Source organism: Perna viridis, chromosome 1 (genome assembly GCF_037379345.1).
Source record: "Perna viridis isolate PV_CMFRI_1.1 ecotype Kerala chromosome 1, ASM3737934v1, whole genome shotgun sequence".
NCBI lineage: Eukaryota > Metazoa > Mollusca > Bivalvia > Mytilida > Mytilidae > Perna > Perna viridis.
In genome coordinates, this window is record NC_142445.1 from 63,148,842 (window position 1) to 63,168,987 (window position 20,146).

The 20,146-nt window shown below is 31.6% G+C and overlaps 1 protein-coding gene across 3 annotated transcripts in view; it reads left to right on the forward strand.

The window, feature by feature from the left end:
- Positions 1-20,146, forward strand: part of LOC148629795 (uncharacterized) — a 61,145-nt gene that overhangs the window by 26,445 nt on the left and 14,554 nt on the right. The window contains exon 4 of one of the 3 annotated variants that reach the window (XR_015917659.1): positions 9,360-9,490. The exons of the other annotated variants lie outside the window; for them this stretch is intronic. The gene's annotated coding sequence lies outside the window, so the exon portion shown is untranslated. The remainder of the gene's footprint in view (positions 1-9,359; positions 9,491-20,146) is intronic. 3 annotated transcript variants of the gene reach the window in all.

Here is a 20,146-nt window from a genome sequence, read left to right on the forward strand (position 1 = left end):
AGGTAATTACCAAATATGAAGTCTGACTTTCATTAAATCCAATTAGCTCAAAGGTTGGCCAATGCTAATTTGAACCCAGCTTGGCTGACATTTTCATCCCAGTAGGGTTGTCTCTTTGACATATACACCATACCTATTCTCATTATATTTAGCAGTGTAAGAGGTTGCGTGGCAAGCTATTTTCTGACTTTGGCCATTGAGGAACAGAATTACAACTTCTAAATATTAGGAAACAGTGTTTTCCCCAAGGGGAGTTTTCGTTTTATTTATTAAGTAAGAAAAGAAAATTTCCACAAGGCAAAAAAACTTCTTATTTCAGCAGCATCCAGAGTTGACATTTACATTTGAAAATTTTAATTTACATTATAAAGAAATGAGTGGAATATTGGATCATTTTATTTCTGCCCTGAGGTCTGTGTAAAAAAAAAATGTTAAAAACATATTCTGTAAAGTTGACAATTATGGTCCTAGAAAGTAAATAAAAATATAACATGATAAAAAAATGCAGAAGTCGTCAAATGGTTACAGTCTGTGTTTTGCAAAAGTGTAATGACTTTGGTTTTGGAACCCAAAATATTGACCAAGCCACATCAATGATAGGATCTTGGAATCTTACCAATAATTCTGTATAAAACTCTGAATTATGGGTTCTGGCTATCACTTCACTACTTCTAATACTGATCCCATATTTATAAGACATTTACACAGCATTTCTTGGTAAGATTTCAAGCTCCTTTTGCCAATACACTGCAAAAAAAAAAACTTATAAGCAAGTGTACAAGATCAATTGTGATGTTCAATCAGAAATAACATTGAGAAGATATTTTATTTATCTCCATTTTAGGCTTTTGGTATTATCCTGAATGGTCATGTGCTTGCTGAACTAATTTTCCCCTAGTGGATCTTTGTTTTAAATTTACAATGTATTTGACTTTTTTTTAGTAAGAACCTACACCTAATTGCATGCTTAAAAGCCTGTCTCCCTTCAAAAATATGTAAACAATTACATCAGTTTTTAGACTTCATACTCTTGGTATTGATACTATTGATAGGAGTGAGAGTAATGCATCTTGGTATCAGCTATGGGCATTTTCAATTGCAGTACAACTGTCTTCTAATATTTGGATGGTCAAACTACCGGTACTAGATTTTAATGTGTGAAATCACAGCAAGTAACTTGGTTTACATCCAGCAATGTTTATGTTTTAGTTTTATAGATAGTGAGCAAAACTGAAAAATAAATTTTATAATGTCTGGTTAATGGCATCAGGTAACAAAAAGACATTGAAAACTCCTTGAAAAGACCTGGAATTCAATGTGTGAAAAATGGATGGGATCCCTGTCTTTATTAATATGCCAGTCTTACCTAGACTTGAGATTTACAAATTGTATTAAACTCAAAATTTCATGAAATGTTTTTGAGCTAAATTTGATTTGTAAGAATTTCTGATTTTACACAGGGTCTGTACTTTAATAAATGTTATTGTTAAGTTGTAAAAATGATGTTTTTTGCAGTTCCAAGCAAATATCTTGAAAACCATATCAGATTTTTTTTGTCATTGTAGGAAGGAACTTTCAATTGATGTTACAGCAGTCCCTCTCTTATGTGGCCACCCATACTGCAATCTAAAACTGGCCACATAAGAGAGGTGGCCTCTCTAGAGAGGTTAGGACAATTTCTGCTTACCATTGAATATGTTGTTTGCTTCTGTTACATGTACATTGTAATATACTAGTACACAAATTATATACTATTTTGTTTCATATTTGTAATGTACATGTAATTTATTTTTTAAAGCAAAGTGGCAATGAACTATTGAGCAATTTTTTGTTTTTTTATCGAATCTTTCAGACTAAAAGAGGATTTTTTTTCACCAATTCATCACTTCAGACATTTGTTTTGTAGACCTTTGAACTTCAAAACCCATTGTTTTCCCCAACTTGAGCTTATGTAGTAAAATTATATCATTACATTTATCTGTAATTTGTGTGTAAAAATCTGTCAATCAAACCAGCGATCCATTGATAATTGATCCATATCAATATAGATTTTATCGAATATGACTATGTTATATAAATCTTTGCTCATAGGAATACACAACTTAAAAACCGTCAGAATATATAAACTATACAAGAAATGTTGTAACATGTTTTACATGCAACATTCTAATAACCTATTCTTTCTTCACTAGTACTCTTACGAACAAAACCTTTCACACAAGAAGTCACAATGACTTTACTTGCAAATCAACAAACTTAATTTATGGATAAAAATGCAACTTAGGCAGTCTAGTATATGTTGTGTAACACAAGATCAAGTAAACAAACGAATGTGTGGTCATAGTTCGGGAATTAATACCACCAAATTCCCAACATTTATCAACATTTTAATCAACAAGATAATTCAATCCTCTCTATGAAAGTTTGCATTCTAGAAAAAATTTACCATCCAATAAACAGTCCCGTTCTAAGTAAAAACTACTGTAGGGAAAGAGAGGAATACTGGATATGCAGACTAGGTACTGCAATACCTTATTGGTGCAATGACAACATCAAAAGTATAGGAAACCTTTCAAGCCAATATAACAATAGCATAAATGTGATGAATTTATTTGACAAAAATCTAAGACAGAAAAGGAGTCATGGCCATCACCATTATATGTTACCTACCATACATGATGTCTCCATAGATTGTCTTCTTCCTTTTATACAAAAACCTCTTGGACTTCATCACACCGAACCAAACTCTATTCTATACCACTCACTCTACTACACTCCCTTTACAAAACAAGTCATGACACATCTGTTTCTGAACCTACCTCATCTCTATATAGATGTGTTACCATCATTTTGGGTGTTGGTTTCCACAGACTCTTTAAACCAGTTTGTGTAAAGAGTCAAGATGAAGAAAAAAGATCATTTCTTCCATACTGTTTGTCAACAAAGATATAGATGCAATTAATTTGGCTAACATTCTCCATCACAAAAACTTAACCAACAAATTCCCCCATATTTCGAGGACAAATCAATACCGATTATTTCATATTCCTATACTTCACCCATTGCATCCAAAATTTTCAATTATGAAAGGCTATTGTAGAACCACCTGACTGTTCTTGCAAAAACTCTCCATTCAAATATGGTCCTTCCGGTCATGTCATTACAGGAGATTTAACCACCATCGAAAATAAATCTCAGCGTAATATCCTTTCTAAAGGTCCCAAGTACCCTGAACCACACTCCATAAATCTGTGCTATCCTCTTTTGGTCTCTCTACCAAAGATGATGATTGTGATTTACTGTCTATGTACTAGATTTCTAAGCTCACAAGAATCCATACAAACAACATTACATAGCAGGATCTACAAAATGTACCACTAAACCTCTTTAAAAAATTTTAACTTATATACTCGCAGCTGTTATGTTTTATGGGCGCCATCATGAACTTGTGGATTGTTATGATGTATCCATCTGCACCATGAAAACTGATTTGTTCAGTGTGTCATAGTTTTCCTTTCCTCATTTGTCTACCCCGGACTTGACTTTTTATGAGCAAGTCAGCAGGTGTTTCTATAAAAGCAAAGGACGCTTACCCTACTGGTGGACCTGGTCCATGCTCCCAGTATTTAGTTGAGTCCAAGTTGCTCATTTGCTTTTGTTACTTTGTATGTATTATTTTAGTTACTTAATGATCTTTGTTTTGTATGTCTGTTTTTCATGTTTGGTCTTTTTTTTTCTGGATTACTTTCTTTTGATTTCAGCTAGAACCTTGTTTCCCTTGAATACTCTTACTGGTTAAACATTTTCGGATTGTGCATTCCCAAGTTATAGGTCCTTTAATATGCAAATTTATGCCCACTTATGGTATGCCGTAACACATACGCACGGTTGCTAACTAAAATCAATTAAAAGCTCTGACATAAATGGCTAATTGCAAACAGATTAAAAAGTTAACAACTCTTGTTTGTAATTTGTAAATGGTTTTTGTTATTAAATACCAGTCGTTATTTTGACAGAATCATCAGACTAATTTCACACTTCGGTGCCCAAGCTTGACATATTTACAATTTCAAACACCTGATCTTAGTGCTGCAGAGTAATTGACACTTAATTTGAGTAACTTGAAATACTGGGGGAAGAGGCTCAACTTGATCTCTGCTGATGCCTACAGTTTATTTACTGACGATGAACATGGCTGGATACAATAGGCTAGATCTTCGTTTTTCATTCAAAGTTGTGGCTGCTGGTCGCGTCAGAGGGTTGGCCGTTTATATAAGAGGTCAATTTGCACTATAAGTTGTTAATGCAATTGAAATGTGGTTGCATGAGACAGGGGGCCGTTTCAGAGAGGGACTAATGTATTATCCTATAATGAATCTCTATTAAAGGGTCAAAGTTGTATTTTTGGATGAGTCCTTATTAAAGTTATTGCCCATGAAATGTAAAAAAAAAGGATGATTTAAGAAGATTTCAGATAGAAATAAAAACAAATTAAAAACAAATAACCCTGAAGTTAAGGTCTACCAAAGTCTCCTTTTGGTTGATGATTACATTTACATGTATTATATACTTGCAAAATGTAATATCTGGAATTTTGGACAAGTTTTAATATGCCGTCAAAGACGGGACGTATTATGGTATACTGTTGTTCGTCCATATGTCCTCCACACTTCGGACAATAACTCAAAAGTGCATGCACCAACTTTAATGAAACTTTGTTGAATTGTTCATATCTATTGACATAAATTCCCTTTTCGATTTTTATAAATTTCAGATTTTTCATTTCCGTATTATGAATTTTTTTCCTTAAAAAAAGGCGGATTTTGCAGTTTTCAGACAATAACTCAAAAATACTTTCACCAACTTTTATGAAACTTTGGTGAATTGTTCATAACTATTGATGTAAGCCCCTTTTGATTTGTATAAATGTTACATTTTACATTTCCGTGTTATGAAGTTTTACTCTTTAAAAAAAAGCCGGAAACGGCCAAGGAAATTTTATTTGTTGAAAAATCGTTTAAAACAAACCATTTGTTATGATGATCGACTAATAAATATAAAAGGTACTTGGTAACCTTGTCAGAAAAGTATGTTTTAAACAAGATAGAAATGTATGAGTGAAAAATCAAGACAACAAACTTGGTTAAACTTGAGGTAGCCTTGATAGTGCCAAATTTTTTGTGCATTTTTTATTTACTTTTTTTTGGGGGGGAGTGTATTTGACAAGGCTCACAGTATTTCTAGTTGATCATACAAATTCATTAAAAGCATAAGGTCAAGTTAAAAGGGCAACGGGTGTATCTTGCGCTTTAAGCACAGCTCTTTATTGTAAATTTTTTTTATGATTTAGCTGGTCTAGAATTTATATTGCTCAGGCAAGAAAATCAACGAATGAAGACATTTGTTTGACACATCAATGATGTTCTTGTGCAAGTTATTTAATAAGTAGTCAGTGGACTTTGAAGGATTCTTCTACTTTTTAGTAAATTTAAATATCAAATAGTATTTAAGAAAAAGGCAATAAATTTTCCTTTTGATGTTGGTTTGTATTACATGCATAGATGGTAAACAGATGTAGGTTAAAATTTCTTACATAAATCAAGTAGAATTTAACACAAACCAGTGTTTCCATTCTTATATGAGAGATATATGGATTTCATGTTGTAAAACTGGTGTGACTGTGTTGTCAAATTTTATGAGAGGGGATTTTAGTTAAGTAAGAGATAAACAATTTGATGTGAATCATGGTCTTTTGTTTCACCTTGACTTTTAAAAAATGAGGTCATCTTTAATTTTCAAGATAAGGTCTTTGTCATCTTTGTTACATATATTTCAATCAAGAGTGATTTACTCTCTGATTTAAAATACAGGAAATAGTATACATCCATAATTGACATTTAAACAGTTCTACAAAAAAGGAGTCCCTTAAAAAAATTATCTAATTGCTAAAAGTACATAATTTGGCAGACTTCCTTGAGTTTCTTATCAAAACCAGACCAGGAAAAAAATGAAAATTAGTCACATGGCTTTAAAACAGTGATATTGATTTGATGTTAATCACCTTATTACAGACTAGCATGTTTTACTGCAGCACTAACATGAATCACACTCACCTTAATATTATGAATGTGTTATTTTACATAGACTTTGTTAAGTAAATCCAAGTTTTAGTCATGTAAAATCTTGTCAAGCAAGTGGGCTCTAGCCCCAGTAAATGATTAAGCTGCTTGTGTGGTAAAGATGTGGTTGATGAGAGATATGGGAAATTTAGGTAATTTTAAATTGTTACACTGTTACATTCAAATAGTTTTCATTAAAGTTTCCATTTGCCCTTTCTATGTTGCCAATTTATATGCTTACATTAGCTGTTATACAAATTTACTGTTTTTTACCAGTTGAAACATTCATAAATCCAATTTTAGCTCACCTGGCCATTGGCTAGGTGAGCTATTGCCATTGCTTGGCGTCTGACGTCTTCTTAATCGTTTACAATTTTTCCAACATCTTCTCCTCTGAAACAACCAAATGGATTTGGATGAAACTTAGCATGATTGTTCTTTAGTGTACAAAGTTTATGTTTTGGTTTTTAATCTGTCGAAAAACATGGCCACTGTTACGAAAAATAAAACATGGGGGTTAAACAATATTTTTTTGCTAATATCTCAAATACCATTAGGTGGAAGCTAATTCTGGCTGGTTGAAAGTGTCCATAACGATGAGATCTACCTTTTTTGCTTATTTTTCAGAAAATCTGTCGACTGATGGTTGAGTAACTGCTCTTTTTGGCAATTTTTTATGTTATTATTTCAAAAACTTCTCTGTAACTACTATTTAGAATCAAATGGGTTTGTTTTTTCTGCTCATTATTGATGTTGTTATTTTCAAAAATCTTCTCCTCAGAAACTACTGTATAGAATTTAGTGGAAGTTGATGTGTTTGTTTCTTAGGGTATCCTGTAAAAATATTGTTTGGATTTTTTATCCATGGAAAAACATGTCCACTGTTGCTAAAAATAGAACATAGGGGTCAAAATACAGTTTTTTGCAAATAACTTAAAAACTGTGTAATTTTGCAAAATATTATTCACCTTCAGAAGATGAACTAATGCTGAAAGTTTTTTTGCATGATTTATTGCATGATGTAGGACTTATGACCCCCGAAAAAGATTTTTTTTATTATTTTTCACCTGTACCACTTTGAAAATCTTCCCTGAAACAATGCGATGAAAAGTTTGCATAATTGTTTCTTAGGGTATCCTGCACAAACTGATCATTTAAAATTAATCATCGGTCAAAACACATAGCCATTGTTACTAAAAATAGAACATAGGGGTCAGAATGCTTAACTATAAAGAATAATGAAGATGAAAGCCACTCATGAGATAAAGAGTAATTAAGGGAACCAAGGTTATAGCGGTAATCAAAAGAATGCAATGCAGGGACAAAGACCAGACTTGGAAAACGGACATACACAACAAAGAACATGAAGTAACTAAAATCATACATACAAAGTAACAAAAGCAAATGAGCAACTCCGACTCCACTAAAAACTGGCAGCATGGACCAGGTGCACTGGTAGGGTTAGCGTCCTTTCCTTTTCTAGAAACACCTGCAGAGTTGCTTTTAAAAAGTCAAGTCCATATAGACAAATGAGGAAAGGAAAACTATGCCCCTTTGAATAAATCAGTTTTCATGGTGCACATGGATACACCATAACGATCCACAGGTTCATGATGACGACCATAAAACTTCTGTAGTGATGACTTCAATCTTGTAGCAACATAACCCTGTTTCAGAAGCCTATTTGTTAAGAGTTCAAGCGCGATACAAAAAGTCTGCATAGTTTCGGCAAGCCCTGGCATAACGTATGAGTTGTGATATGAATACTCCATACCCAGGTGCTGAAGGGATGTTGCCACAGATGAAAGGGAAGTTGACAATTCTGAATGAAAAGTGATCACGTTTATTGTAAAGTTTGGTCAATAGTTTTCCTTTACCATCAATTTCTTAGTGTAGGTCAAGATATGAGGCTGGCCTTACAGTGTGTAGTATTCTTTATCTCAAGTTCTTTGGGGTAGATGTGATGTATCAAATCCCTGAAATTAGGATTGTTTAAAGATAATACATCATCTATATAGCGGAAACTCAGATTGAAGGATCTAGCCAAACGATATTCTTTCTTTCCGATCAAATCAGCTATAAATTCAGCCTCATAAGAGTGAAGGAATAGGTCAGCAAGTAAAGGAGCACAATTTTCTCAAATTGGAATGCCAACCGTTTGTTGAAAAACACGTCCACCGCACTGGACAAATATGTTGTCGATTAAAAATTCCAGCATTTTGTAAACATCTTCCTCTGTATATTTGGAAGATGATTTGGAATTATTTCTTACAAAGTATACATGATATTCTGAGTTGACTGGCAGTTTTGAAATTTTTTTGTTGGTGGCCCTTTTCAAAATGGCTGCCATTGTGCAACCACTTCAGCCAGCACTCCACAGTTTAGTTTAGTTTCGCACTTTTGGCTAGGGATGAAAAATGACATTAATGGAAACCGGTGGTTGCTATAGTGATTAAAAATGAAGAATCTATTGTTGATAAAACATTTTCTGAAAAAAAAGGGGACTTTTAAAAGTATTTTGCAATGCTTTACATATTTTCAATGTTGAAGGGGCTTTTTTTCAATGACAATTTGACTTCATTGTGAAAGTGAAAGTAAGTCAATTTTTTACCATGCTAAATTTAATAAGTGGATTATAAAGTGAAATAGCTCAAAATCTAACCGGCGATGCCCATATGAGGAAGGGGTTTTTGAAAGGAAAAGTTTGAACAGTTTCAGGGATTGAAATAAAAATTTCAGATATTTTGCGGGAAATTTGATATTTTTAAACCTGATTTTATGAACTTTTTTGCAAATTTTCGCATATTTTTGCATGGTTTCTATGGTAACCCTATATGCTGTGGGTAATTTTTTTCCAGAAAATTTTTACTGCATCCTGATGGCCTGGGCTTGAGCTATTTCTAGATATATAGATTTACAGATGCTTGACAATTTTTTAAAGTGATAAATGTTACAAAGCATCAGATTACAAGACCAAAATTAGGCAGTTCTACAATACTGTGGAGTGCTGGCTCACCAGTTGCTCAGATTCCAGTAATTTCTGGTTTTCTCAGGAAACATTGTGTTCTAAGTTGAATGGTGATAAAGAAAGTTTGTTTTGGGCGACAATTTTCCCGCTAATTTTTATACTTGCTTTGATTTCAACGATAATTGGTTTACAGAGTAAACATGGTCTCCTGAATTGAATAATGATGATGTTGTATAGGCATGGTTTAACTTCATTTTATGTTCTTTTTTCAGCAAATGAATACCTGGCAAATGCCCCCTCAGATCTGGTGGAATAACAGGGCATAGGGGGACCCCTGCCTAAATTTTTTTCCTGAGGTTCTAAAACACTTTGAGTGTATGTTCAACATTTCACAGTGCCTAAGGTGCTTAGTTAACTTACTACAGTCATCAATATATGCTCTTTTTTCAGCAATTTTTTGTCAAACATGGTAACAGAGCATGATACCTGTACTTACTTTGTTAATATTGTATGGTTTGCCAGGTGAGCTGTCCAGGCTCTATAAGAGCCTCTTGTTTATAATTCTTTGCTGTCTGAACATTGGGATTGGGATTGTACATGCTTGAAACAGAACAATACATGAATAAAGCATACCTTAACTTAGAAACAGCCTAAAGTGCACTTTTGAAGTTGTACCACTCATATACATATAGAAAAATGATAGCTTTAAGGCCATTTAGAACATTATATAATTGTATGACATAAAAAAAGTTACATTGTGAGTTGAAACTTGTAAAAATAAGATGTTCAATAGTAACAATATTACAGAACTGATAAACACTAGGCAATAGTCAAAAAGGAGAGTCGGTAAAAGGGTAAAAACTGGAAAGTTTGAAACCACTGGAATGGTCCTAACTTGGTACTAGCATTTCTAATAGAAACAGTGGATTAAACTATGTTTCAATGTTTAACCTTTTAGAAAAGTCTAAGATGACTTATAAGAAGAAATGTTTCAAATAATAAGCCATGGAAAAAAATTTTTAAGGTTTCATAGGACTTATAATGGTTTCTGACAGAGTGAGGTAACATTGTTTAAGGTTGTACATGTATACATACATGTGTATTATCAAAGAATATTATGTATGCATATTCTTGAATACCATACATGCAAAAACTGTATTATATATATGCATATGTTCTTAGTCTGCCAAACGTACCTTTAGGTCATTTCTCATACTTTCTCCTTAAAGTCACCTTCACAGTAGGTTTTTCAACAAGGTGGACCCCCTAAAGGAATATTAGTGCTATCATTTTACTAATGTTTGAGCTCATCAATTTTTGTGGGTTTTCAAAATTTGCAGTTTCATAGATACTTAATTATGTGGTTGTATGAATTATTGATATTGTTACTTTGAAATATCATTTTTCATTTAATTTGTGAATCATCCATTCATATATTGGTACCTGACTAATAAATACCTTAGTAGAAAATTTAACTAAGAAGATTGGCACAGAAAAACAATAAGAAGACAGGTCCACTGAAACTGACATAAATTAAAAATGATTCATACTAAATATAATGTTCATACATAAAGTGATACTTGTATTGTCATTAAACAGGTCTTGTGTATCTTTAGAATAACTGAACTATTTTTGAGCTGTTTTGACAATCCTCTGACAGTTAAATGTCAATCTTTTAAAATTATGTATCTATTTATTTTTACTGGATATAAATTACTCCTCTTTAATTAACTATATAGACTTTATCTAAATACAACACATTGTAGTGGTAGTAGTAGCCTAAATTAAGGATTTCAATGCATAAAAGTTTATGACATAACATAGTACTACACTACCAATGACCCATTTGGAAAGACTTATCAAATCAGACAGGCACTTAGATTTGTATTTATAGAATAATGGCAGACACAGAAATAGAAATCACCACAGCTACCCCAAAAGGCCAAGATGTCATGTTCTGTCAAGATGTTCAAACATAAATTCTGTTTGTCCACATAGTCAATTTCTGGTAAAAGGACTATTATAAATTAGTTACACAGCAGAATCATGAGATAAAAAATATAAGGCATTAAATTAGCTGAAATACTCACAAACTAGTTTTCCTTAAAAAAAAAAAAAAGGGATGCTAGGACATTATTTACCTTTTTGGGGGGAAATTTTACACATGAAAATGACAAATTTTCAATTGTAAAGAAGGGGTGTCAACCCCCTGCACCCCCCTTTGGATCCACTAGTGGATTAATGATGGATACAAATGTACATTTATGTGTTACATATCAATTCTTTCATACTTTAGTTAAATGCAATAGTGCATATACATGTACTTGCATGCACTAAGTGAAATAACTGTAGGTTTTGAATAAAGGTTATAGCTTCATTGACTTGCACATCTGTGTACATTATGACTTTCATGAAATGGTATCTTTTTTGTTAATGTTTCTGTCACATGACTAAAGATTAAAAAAGTGAGTGTCCTAATAGCATATGATTTCAAATGATAGGTTGGCCAACTTCTTCCAATTGATGACAATCTCACAATCATTACTTAGTCATAGTTTAAATGCCTTTAATTATTGGATCCTATATAATTAGACATAATAAATAATCAGGACATAAAATGAGTGTTCCATGACAAGCAAATCTAGAGAAAAAAGGGGAAAATATCTTCACACCTGTTCCATTGCTGTATAAATTGATTGAACACATTAATATCATTTAACTAGTGAAGCCTCATGATCACAAATGTCAAATGCTGAGGTATGATTTATACCATTTCATTAATGTTTTGAAAATTTTATTACATTTTAAACACATGAGCAACCACTATTGAAGAGTGTTGTATTATTTTACTAGGCTCTTTACAGTCAATGGAGGATTCTTTTTTATCCCCATCCTTTTAGGGAAAACATTATATCTGGGTGGCCTGCTTTTGGCCTTCTAACCAAGAATCAAGTTTCCAAATAATTTAGATGTAATCTTGTATATTAAAAGCAAAAATGGATTTATGTTCAGGTCTATGATATTATAATTAAAATTTATATACATTCTGCATACCATAGAAAATGCAAAATTTCTTAATTTTGTTGTTACTTGAGAGAGTTTATTCAAATATCTTCGATTAAAGATGAAGTTAAAGTCATTCACTTAGAAACAAACTCTGATGTCCTTTGAAGAACAACCATAATTCATACCTTCAAAGAGACAAATTACAAGTAGGATGGCAGGTTTAAGGGCTGTTTTCAATAAGTGGCACATTTAGAAAATTAAAATCAGGTATCATTAGACCTACAAACAAGTTTTGTGAAACTGTCAATATTGGTAAATATGTAGTTAAGTGCTGGAATCTATAAGAATCAGGCAAAATTGAAAAATAATGAATCATGCTTAGAAAAAAAACACAAGAATTTACAATAGTTATGGTCTGATGTTGTTGTTGACAGTCCATTCATAAAATAAGAATAAAAGGAGCTCATAGTTACAATATAATAAAAGGGAAAAAGTGAGTTATCTCCCATTGATGATAAAATTTCAATGCATTTAATGTAATTAATACTTTCAGTTACTGACATTTTAAAAAGAATGTATGCCATTTCTACATTTCGGATAATATTGTGAATAAGATTTCATGGAAAGACTTGTGTGTTTTCTTCCATCATGATTCACCCATGCCCTATTCTTACAGAGAATAGCAAAAGTATATATTCTGATTTGATAGTCATGTGTTTTGCAGAAAAGTACCATAGAAAGAATAACTAAAAAGTATTAAAATAATTTTTTTTTCAGTAAATCACTTATGTTATGGGGCTTAATCCATTTGAGCTTTGGCATCATTTTGCTTCTGTCTTCCTTGAACTTTTCTTATTTTGCTGAACTTCATGAAAAGATGGATCATTTTTTTGTCCACAGGATCAAATGAAACCACATGATTTCAAATTCTCCAGTGAGTAATTCAGGCTCTGTTAGAGCTCCTAGTCTTTAAATTTGATAGTCTGTATTGACCTGAATTCAGACATATTGTTAGCTATTCATTAAGATACAGCAGACCTCATACTGGGATTGAGCAAAAGATATTTTACAATTCTGTAGCCGAAAAATTACGGGCTGCCAATTTTTGTTGACAGGAAGTTAACTGATTAGTTATCTTTAAAAGTAAAAGCTTTTCCATCTCATAGTTTTAATTGTAGTTAAAGATACTTAGTATATTGACTTTTATGATACTGAGACAAGATTTTTTTTGGTTACATAATTACTATGTAATTGAGGATGAAAATGTTATTATAATTGTCAAAAACAAAATTAAATTGATCAAGTGAAGAAATGAATGAATTGATGAAGCAGTAACAAAAGATAGCTTATTTTTTTCTTTTGTTATGGTAGATACATGAATCAATGTAGGAATCATTACTATGACTACTCTATGAGAATTGGTAATCTGAACAAAATCCCCCCTAGTGAAAGTGGTAAATTAAATATTCAATTTCACAGGTTACTTACTAAACTGATATGTTGGATTAATTGTGTTAGTGTGAAGATACAAATGTTTACCTCATCAAATATGATAATTGGAAATCTAGATTATTATTTTTGTTCAAGAATTATAACCAGTTTCAAGTATCCATCATTATTTGATTGTAAAACAACGTTTGGTTGGGGTTATATCAGAGTATTATGAAAGACCTGTCTACAGTGGTTAGTTAGAGAGAAAACTAACATCTGCTGCTATGTGGAGCTTCTGAAGGACGTTAATTGTAGAAACAGAGAACATAAATATAGTGTGTTTCCTTGGTTACCTTGGGTAAATGAGATTCTGGACCTTTTTCATTTACACTTTGTTGAGGACTTGTCAGATGTACAGTTATCATAAAAAATGAAGTGTTAACATTTTTTATCACTCCAATACCTGCTCAATTTACATGAATATGTGGTTAGAAAGAAAAAAAAACCATAATGACTTTTTAATTTCTAACAGATTTAGCCTGTCTAAGGCAGGACGTACTATGGTATAACATTGTCCGTCTGTCCATCATCAACACTTTGGACAATAACTCAAAAACTGTTTCACCAACTTTAATGAAACTTTGGTGAATTGTTCGTATCTATTGATGTAAGCTCCCTTTCGATTTTTATAAATTTCAAATTTTTCATTTCCGTGTTATAAATTTTTATACTTAAGGAGGATTTTCAAGTTTTCGGACAATAACTCAAAAACACTTTCACCTACTTTTGAAACTTCGGTGAATTGTCTATATTTATGTAAGCTCTTTTTCGATATTTTATTAATTTCAGATTTTTCGTTTCTGTGTAATGAATTTTTATACTTTAAAAAGGGGCATTTTCAAGTTTTCAGACAAGAACTCAAAAACACTTTTACTAACTTTTATGAAACTTTGGTGAGTTGTTCATATCTATTGAAATAAGCTCCCTTCCGATTTGTATAAATGTCAAACTTAATATTTCTGTTTCTGTTTAAAAAGGCAGAAACGGACAAGGAAATTTATTTGTTGAAAAATCATTGAAAACGGACCTTTTTTACTTTTTTTGAGGGCTCACAGTATTTATAGTTGATCATATAACTTCATTAAGTACCAGTCAATAAAAAATTCAGACAATGCCAATATTAAAGTGATTCTTGGTGTAGAAAAACCCACAGAACAAACAATGCTTTTTCAATCTACATATGCTATTTATTTACATAATATTTATTTCTGAATTCATATCTGCCCTTTTGAGAAAACATCACATTTATCTCCCACTAAAATTAACCAAATCAATCAAAATCAAGAACAATAACTCTTGCAAAGTTCCAATTTTATGTACAACCGATATAATTTTTTTCTCAAAAGCAAAATCACAAAATGAAAAACTAAGACTGGTTATGTGATTAGTAACTGTTTCTGATGAAGAAATTAAACTGAATTCAGTGGGTTTTTGATATGCATGAATTACCTTCTGTCTGATACTGATACTTAAATGCAAAAGGACATGTTAAAAGGGCAACAGGCGTATCATATGCTTAACCTCAGCTCTTTATTTGGTTTGTCAGTTTATAATTTTACTTTTTATATGTATTGATTCTGAAGGTAAAAAAAATATTTGAATATTTACCAGGATAGAAATCAAATTATTTATTAAAATGTTTCACTCAACTCTTTTATATACTCCTTATTCCCAGCCAGGACAGAGATGGGTCTGATTTACTCTCAATATAATTGATTAAATTACAATTACTTTGCAGATTGTTTCATAATATTAAATTAATGGTTACAGTGACATGTAATCATTATTTATGATTACAATGGGGTGTCAAATACACATTTACTCCATACCTCTTCTGTTCTAGTCCAAATGACTTTATGACATGGGTCTCACTAACCACTTCTAACGTTTCCATTACTTTACATGTTAAAAAAGTAATTTTCAAGGTTTCACTGTTAATTCCCAGGACGAATGACATCTTAAAGCTGCATACCGTTGCAAAGCTTGGAAAATAAGGCTTCCAAAATCATTATGCTAATGGTACGATGATTGTAGAAATTCTTCACAAAATTTACTTGAATAAATAATACTGAAAATCCACATTTTTACCTGTTCTGCTAACTGACAGCATGGAGGCAAATTACTCACACATGTAAACAATATTCATACACTTTTGTAGTTAATTACATATATGATTTTAAAGTACACATTCTCAGCTTTATTTTGACTACTTTTAATCATAATACACACAAATAATGCACTTACAATGCATATGTCTAGGTTCAGTGTGTTTTTGGTACTACATAGGGGGATGGCCATTTGACCCGGAAGTGGTTAGTGAGACCATGATGTTGCATTTATTGTGTCCCCCATATCTGTGCTTTTCAAACTTAATTGGATACACATTGTTTTCAAAATTATTGACTTTTAACTTCCACCAATTTAATAAATCACAAAGATTTTTAACAATTAGTGGCTTTCACTGGATACTATGTCAATCTATATAATAATAATAATAATAATATTCTTTATTGGCACAAACACAATTACAATAATTGGCAAAGGCCCATATAATTGATATATAACGGAGTAACATATATAGTAGCGGTATATATGTAAATAGAATATTAATCAAATGTTATGAGAAGAGATATTTGTTATGAAATAAAAAATTTTCTGATAGAAAAAATAATATCTAAAAAATTAGTGATAATCTTTAGTATAGTATATGAATCACTGAATATACATTGTTTCAGTGTGTAGTAATTAATTGAATCAATATATAGCTAATAGCCATTGCACTTTATCATCATCAGACTTTGAAAGATTTTGAAATTAAGTCTTCATCTGACTGGTCTAAATATTTTGCCTCGGATGCTAAAAAGTCTTACTAAAGGTGCAAACGATGCCAGAATCAAAAAGTTAATAACAATCACAATTCTAAGTTGTCATGGGAAGCTTTTAAAAGATAGACTTGTATACTTTCTTAAATGAAAACATTATAACTACAGACAGTTTATTCACACTTTTTTCCATTTTTTTAAATTCTTAAAAAGGAAAAAAATATTTTGTGACTTTATAGATTTTACCATTTTGATATGGTATGGAGAGGTGCATTTGGTATAATATATTACTTAAATGGTAAAATGTATAATGTTGTTCTTATTATGCATACAAAAGTAAAATCTTGTATTGTATATAACAATGACAAGTCTGATTGTTTTCAATATAATATGGGTGTCAGACAAGGTGAAAATCTCTGAACTTTTCTTTTTGCCCTTCATCTCACAATATGCAAATCTTTTTGGAAAATGCAAAATTATCAAGACTAGATACTATTTCAAATTGCCTTAATGACAAATTAGACATTAAAAATAAAAAATTTAATATTGAAAAAAAATCAAAATTATGATTTTCTCATTCGGTAGATAGGAATTTCAATGGATCAGATTTGGAAACTGTGAATTAGCTAATTACCTTGGTACTTTATTCAACAGGACAGGAAACTTCAATAAAGCTATTAAAAAGCAGGAAGAAAAGGCTAGAAAAGCAATGAATGATGTTCTAATAAGAGGGAGAACGCATAATTTGTCAATTGAGTGTCAAATCAACCTTTTCAATAAAATGGTTGAACCTGTTTTACTACATGGGGTTTTAGTAAATTAAAATTTTCCTGGAAAGGGTTCAACTATGGTTACTACACCGAATAATATGATAAATGGTGAACTTGGCGTAATGCAAGTGAATGTTGATGTCAAAGCAAAAATGCTGTCTTTTTTGGGCGCTTCTTATAAATTGAAAAGAAGAAAAACTGTCTTCTATTTCTTATGATGTCTTGTTCAAATTATAGCGAGGGCCACGAAGCGGTGTGAGCTCTACCATTATTATGTGTACGTTCTAAATTTCCTTTAAGGTTCCCCAATATACTAACGAAAAAAAAGTCATGTCCCGGAAGTAACAAAAAGTGACTGTCCTTACGGAGAAAATTCATCATTTCCCTCAGTCAAACAAATAAAAAAATAGAGGTTAAGATTATGTTTCAGTAAAAATAGATAATTTTCTTTTTGATAATTTTCAAGTCTTTTCTAATTTGTTTTACTCATTTAAAGAAGTGAATGTTATGTTTATAAAAACTTCGGGAAAAACCATGTAGATGTATGTACATGTATTTCTGCTGTTCCACTGTTGCTGTTGTCAAGAACCTAACCCACCTCGGAAAAAAATATAACTCCAATTATTTTATCAAAATCGAAGCATAGCTTTTCTAAGATAGGAAAGGCAATCATTTTATTGTTTGGAATTTGCAATTGTAGTCTGAATTTTGTTTACGTCACATGATATGTGTAAAATATTCCCACCACTGTAATATTTTTGGTATCTCTACAGATTGATCTGACAGGCCAAAACTAAAATGGATGTTGCTAGAGAAGTCCTCAAGGGATAAAAAATGTAAAGCATTGCAAAGTGCTGTAAAGTTATTGACCATTTTGAGAGTGAGGGGAAAGAGGGGGTAAGGGGTTGGAATTATGGGGAAAAAATTGTTCAAGTTATTTATTTATTGAAAAAAAAACTCCCCATTAATTAACAAGACATATTTTCAAGTAGAAATATTGATTTTGCTTGCTGGTTAAATATAAATAAATATATTGCACTTGCGAAGCAAAAAATTTCATCTCAAATTACAGATTTCTCTAGGATAACCTTTTAACTTTTTAAAAAGTAAATGTTTTCATGGTTTATGTAAAGTGGGAGTGTTTGTTGCCTGGCCATATTTTTTTTTTTTTTTGGTGTTATTTTGTTTCATTTTTATTTTGTAATGTCTCTGTACCATTTTATTTATGGTTTGTGAGAATAAACTATCTGTATCTAAATACTACCTGACAGGCATATATTTTGTGTTTAAAAAAAAAAACAAGTACTATCTTTAAAAAAAGATGGCCGACACAGTAAAATTTGTTCTTTTTAAATTTTAATTTTCCACATTTCATTCAGGAAATAACACATGGCACGCAATTTCAATTTTCAATACAGTTTTTTCGAATACCACTTTGTTATCAGTATTTGGCCAATCTGGAAACACAATTGCGATCAGGTGACTTGTGTTTCCATGGAAAATAGTCTTTAAGGTCAAAGGGTAAAAAGCGAAACTTTACCGACTGCATCAGATAAAAATTGATCTGATATTATGCCTTAGGAACATTTACATACAAAAGGTAACAGCCATGAAACAGTCCCAGCTTTTACCTGTCATTTCAAATGTAACAATAAACACAATATAAACAAAAGATTGAAATTTAAACATGTCTAAGATTATTATAAAACTTTTCTATCTTGGGTTGATTAGAATTTTAATGATGGTAAGGGTGCAGGGCAGAAAGTGATAGAGACCAATCATGGGGATTTAATAAAAAAAAATATTGTATTTTGTATACAGTGGAGTTTTAATATCTGTATTTACTATCAAACAGGTTATCTTGATTGATCTAACAAACATTTTATTTCATTAGAATTAGAATAATTTTCTTGTAAGTATTGTTTTCACATTTCATGTTGTTTTCTTTGAAAGAAATGAAAAGCACCATTTGTATGAAAAATACTGGATGTCAATACTATACACAGGCAAATATTTTTCACATGAAATTCATGTTAATCGAGCTTCACATGGAATTCATGTGAAATTCACATGAAATTAACATGATTTTCATGTGAACATTTTGTGTAAATTTCACGTGAAGGCTCCATTCGCCCAAATTTCATGTGAACTCTGTCACTTAGTTTATTTGCTCAATTCATGTGAAATTCGTGTGAAAATCATGTGAAATAATTTTGTCTGTGTAGTATTAGTAACCAACCACCCGAAATATGTTAAAATATGTCAAAAACTGACCAATTGATATGAATTCAAACCGGGCATCTATACAGGGCCAATATGAAAAAAGAGGGCCAATATGGATCAAACCATGGCCAATATAGCATCATAACTTCTGGTCATTTGACACTGCCATTTTGAGTTAGAACTGGATTTCATGAACTTTGATCATTAGGACTAAAAGCTGCAGAAACTCATAAAAATCTTCCATTTTATACAAAAAGGATATTTAAGACAGAATAATGCAAATAAACCTGGTAAAACATGAGAACAACTGTTCTACAAATCCTCTAGTTGAGTTGGTTAATGAAAGTGTCAGTAAATATGTAATTTCATATATGCCCTGCTATAGGTTTCGGTCAATCATATTGGCCTTGACAGCCTTATTGGCCGTCAGCGATGTCTTGGAACCAATACAACCGCCTCGACCAATATAACAGACCTCAAACCTATAACAGGGCCAATATGAAATTACATATTTATTAACATATGTTATTGCATAAGGTTTTCCATATTGGCTTAGTTGTTAGACTGAGATGTAGCAGAAGCAAAAGTCCAATATTGCTAGCTGAGGACATATATCTCGGTCAGTATGGAAAATCTTACACAATTGTACCTTTATTGACTAACTAGTCCAATAAGTAATATTGCCTAAGGCCAATATGGCAAATTGAAGTGGTAAAAGCCGTATTGGACAGGTAAAAGTCCTATTGG